The sequence below is a fragment of the Belonocnema kinseyi genome, chromosome 1 (genome assembly GCF_010883055.1).
Source record: "Belonocnema kinseyi isolate 2016_QV_RU_SX_M_011 chromosome 1, B_treatae_v1, whole genome shotgun sequence".
NCBI classification, from domain to species: Eukaryota; Metazoa; Arthropoda; class Insecta; order Hymenoptera; family Cynipidae; genus Belonocnema; species Belonocnema kinseyi.
The window spans coordinates 52,826,085-52,831,302 of record NC_046657.1 but is presented as its reverse complement, the minus strand read 5'-3'; positions in this window follow the sequence as shown (position 1 = coordinate 52,831,302).

The following is a 5,218-nucleotide window of genomic DNA, read 5'->3' as shown; positions in this document are numbered from 1 at the left end:
GGGCATGAAGAAGCTCTGCGCGCGATGGGTGCCGCGTTTACTCACAGTGGACCAAAAACGAATTCGTGTGACAACTTCCCAGCAGAATTTGGCATTATTTTCCCGTAAGCTGACCGAGGTTTTGCGCCGATTCATAACCATGGATGAAACCTGGATCCACTACTACACTCCTGAGTCAACGCAACAGACAAAACAGTGGGTTCCACCGGGCCAAAGTGCTCCGAAGCGTCCAAAAACGCAACAATGGGTCGGAAAGGTTATGGCCTCCGTATTTTTGGATGCACATGGAATAATATTCGTGGACAATCTTGAAAAAGGTAAAACCATAACCGGAGCATACTATTTATTATTATTGGACCGATTGAAAATCGAAATCGCCGAAAAACGACCGCATTTGAAGAAGAAAAAACCGTTTTATCATCACGACAATGCGCCTGTTCATTCATGCTTAGTTGCACAAGCAAAATTGCATGAAATCTGCTTCGAATTCGTTCCTCAGCCACCGTATTCACCAGACTTGGCCCCCAACGACTATTACTTGTTCCCTAACCTGAAGAGATGGCTCACCGGTAAGCGTTTTTACTCAAATGAGGAGCCCATAGCTGAAACTGAGGCGTATTTTGGAGACTTCCGATCGAGTACTTTTCGGACGGTATCAAAAAGTTAGAAAATCGTTGGACTCGCTGTATCGACCTAAAAGGAGAGTATGTTGAAAAATAAAACCGACTTTTGCCAAAAAAAACGTCTCCGTGTTTCATTTTTCAGGAACTTATCAGACTGCCTAGTAGGTATGATAAAATATTATGAGTTTCTGTCAATCAGAAGAGAGAGAGAGAGCACTGTTTTTCTGGTGTATTTCTTAAATAAATTTGTTTTTAAACTCGTAAAATGCTATATGAATAAAAAAACATTGTTGTGGTTTAAAAATACGGCAGACGTTTAAAAAAACTATTGAATATCCCATTATATATTAAATTCAGTGTCATGCAGTAATTCTAGTACACCAGTCTAGTTGTGACTGGGTAAATTTAAGTGATCTGTCACTTTTAAAAGGGGACACATTTAATAATGCGCGAATGGCATGACCACGGACAAGAACGGAAGTCTCGACCACAGGGCACTCATATAAAATTGTTAATTGTTTATTTACACCTTTCGAATGTTTGTTCCATAGCCTATCCGTCACCTCCAAATCTACGAGAACGATAACAACGCCACGGACTTAGGGGATGAACTTCCACTTCCAAGGGTTCGCTGAATTTAGCAACGACCAGGGCTAATGACTTATCACCAACCACATTTCCGCCATCTTGCGCCTCCAGTTTTCGATCTCAGCACGAGATTGCGGGCCTCAAATTCTCATCAAGGGAGCGTTCTCACTCGGTGGAGAATTCACAGTGCTAATTAAAACTCCCGCAGTACGTCGCCATCTTGGCAACACTGTAAACATCATACCAGGGAGTTGTCGCACCACCTATCGCTACCCTGATGCTTCTACGTCACATTGGTCACATTGGCACGGACAATGGGGAAGATTTACAACCAATGATTGGAAACTGGGCAAGTGGGGTCTCATCGGTCTTCGGATGGAAACTCGTTTGGGGGTCAACATCAAGACTCGACTATGCAACAAGCGACCACCGAAAGGTTATAATATGTAAAATCATAGTTTTGTTCTAGTCCAGTCTCTCCAGGTGGCGCGCGGCCGAGTAAGGCTCTGGGAGGTTCAGGTCACGTTTAGGTTATCCACGTGCTGGCGGTAAATAACGTATATTTGGCCTTCCGCACATTCGCTTAGGTCATAGATTTTCGGGCTTGGACCTGTGAATGTAGTTATTTGATTTTAAAGGTTATGCTGCTCACGCTTGATTTGAATTTTCTCGTGCGAAACCGAGGCTGGAAAACTTTCGAGATTCATGAAGATTGGAATCGAAGTTTTAGTGAGGGCCTTTCCTCGATTTGTTTGGATAAATGACACTAGGTTGTCGAAAATCATTTCTAGTTTAGTTAATAGATATTTAGTGAAACTATTATTTTAAAATCAGTTTAGGATTCAGCTCATAAAACCATGGTCTTAATAGTACTTTTATAGGTATGTCAAAACCCAACGAGAATGTCACGGAAATTAAGCATACTTTTATTAAATGATTAATTTTTGGTTAAAGTACCTAATTTAGCCTTTGTTGAATTATTAATTATTTTTAATAAACCTTATCTAGTGATATACATGTAAAATTCATATTAATTATTTTGTAATTTCAAATTTTCCCGCCTATTGCTGAAACTCAGGAACTTCACATATTTCAAGAATCATTTTACTTCCGGGCTGTTTTGGTTTGGAAACTGGAGAAACTTACTTACTAATAATAGTTATTGTGGATTGTAATGTAATTTAACAATTTATTTATAAAATCATTGTAGAATTGGCTTTTAGATGGTAAGGATGAGTAGTTCCGAGTTTATCCGGTAGTGCGTTGCGGCTTAAGGTTCTTTGAACGCGCCCTGACGCGAGAAACCCGTTGAGTTGACGGTCTAGGCGCGTTGCACAGGACCTGTGACTCTCTCACTTTCGCTTTTGGCCTCACAGGCGACACGTGCTACGGTTTTTTTTTTAAGTTAAACACGCCAAAGAATATTGATCTAAAGGGAAAGGGAGGAATTTTATGATCATTGCTGCACGGACCGAATTCCTAATTGAGTGGAATATTCCCTTTAACATCTTGATTTCCCGGTGGAATTGACTTAACGTAACGGAACCTCGGATGTCTAAGGTGAATTTTTTTTTTCCTTCTGATTCGGCAAGCTGGGCAATGGTGGCATTTCACCTGTCCTGCGATCTTTTGGGACTTACTACCACCATCAATAGGCTTGACCCCTCACAAGCGCTGTTTTTTTGTGATTTCATTGAGTCAGTGCGTCATATCCCTCGTGCGTTGTCTTTCCCTTTGTTTTCTATTTTTCTTGCAAAGTTCTCTTGTCGATCTTAGCGGTCGCGCCGTCGAACACGTGGTCCTCAGGCAGTTGTAATTTCCTTAGACATCGGGAATGTTTTGTAGGGTTGATTATTGTGGTAAAATAAATGTAACATGTGTTAATAACAACTTTTTCATTTAAAGTTCTGTATTCTTTGGCCGTCGTAGGAGTTAAGAACCACATCTCTGAGATTTTCCTGACCCCTCTCTGGAACTTTTCTGTGCCTTCCCAGTAATTCTCCTGACCCTTTCCTGAGATTTTCCAAACTTTCTTCCAGGGACTTTCCGGAGAATCAACTGTACCCAAATTATTAACGAATGTTATACGTATATGTACATGTGCATGCATATATGAGGTGTGTTCAAAGAGTAAGGTGACTTTTCAATTTTCGCGGGCTACGTACATTCAAGTGTTAAATTTATTGTTTTTTTGTGTTGGTTCACTCGTCACGATCATATGTTCACAGTTTTGACTATATAGATCGTGTTTATTTTCTGGCAAAGGCGTAAAAGGTTAGAAGGGTTTGGTGTTCTCGGCAATTTTCCTCTTTCAAAAAAATGGAGTAAAGAGTTTGCATTAAATTTTGTGTGAAAAATGGAATCCAGTGCTCTAAAACTCTTGAAATGTTGACAGTTGCATACGGTGAGTCTACTCTGAGTAACAAAAATGTGTATAAGTGACACAAGCTGTTCCAAGAAGGCCGAGAGGATGTCGAAGACGAACCTCGCCGTGGACGTCCCAGCACGTCAACAACAGATGAAAACGTTCAAGCAGTGGAAGAAATGATGTCGAAAAATCGCCGAATTACCATCAGAGCAGTTGCTGAAGAAGTTGGCACATCGGTTAGCTCATGCCATGCTATCTTTTCGGACGTTTTGGGCATGACACGTGTGTCAGCGAAATTTGTTCCAAAACTGCTTAATTTTGATCAAAAGATCCATCGCATGACCATCGCTCAGGAGATGTTGAACGAACTCAATAATGAGATAAAAACTGCATCGCTGACAGAACTCAAGGCTATACCACAACATGATTATCAGAAGTGCTTCGATGATTGGAAAAAGCGTTGGCACAAGTGTATTATATCTGAGGGGGAATACTTTGAATGGGACAACATAAATATTGTGAAATAAATGAATATCTTTTTTAGAAAACCATAAAGTCACCTTGTTTTTTTAACACACCTCGTACATATACGTAAATACGTTTCAATTAACTGATCTGCCACTCTCGAGGTGGCTTAAACCACTTTCGCATAGTATTTGGGCGTTTACGTATTGTAGAATTTATCTTTTACTGAGATAATGTACATGGTCAAGTCGAAAAATTGTTATATATATTTCTATAATTGAATTATTAAAAGATGTGGGGATATAATTCGTTTTTCTATTTACACTTTGTAGTGTTAGTTACGGTTGCGGTTAGGATTAACGACTACATCATTTTGAAGTTAAACACTTTAAATTTTCCGTCCAAATTTGGAAAGCTATGTGTAAGATATGTTTTCATTTTAAAATACTCCAACTTAACAAGACTCTTAATTACAAATGATATATAATAAGTAATTTAATTAAGTGACCTATCTCACCCCAATGCCTGGCTCATCACGCCCCAGGCATGGGGCGATATGAGCCAAGCGCACTTGTTCTATATATTCGTTTCTAACTCCGCATATACTTTTTTAGTTACTTTTATCTTGGCACAATTTTAAATTAAAATGTTTGAAGAATATATATATAATTAAAAATTTGTCATACGGACAACCGAAAGGATTTAGCCGGGAGTGGGTGCTAATCTGAAAAATTGCACCCGCTTCCAGCGAAATCGCGGTAAAATTTCAGCCACAACCACGTCTCATAACCGTGAGATAGGTGGTTACAGTCTGTAAAGGAATCAATACGACGATCCAGCAAAAGCCTCGTGCAACCTAAGAACACGGAGTGACCCAATGACAACCGCCTTCTGCATTTTTCCCGCAAGTGTTCTAGCATATTGTTCACACGCAGGGATGCTTTTTAGGCCATTAGAAAGTGAAAGCTTGGCACCTTCAAGAGCGCCGATGATAAGGACGATCATTTTAACAGAATATTGCAGGTACAATCGTTGCAACTCCATTATAAGGTCTCGATACCTCTCTTTCTTTTCATTCTCCTTGGCTGTGATGTTTTTATCAGCTGGTGCCGAAAATTCGATAACGAACATGGTTCGCTTCTCGAAGTCAAGAAGAACCATGTCAGGCCTCGAG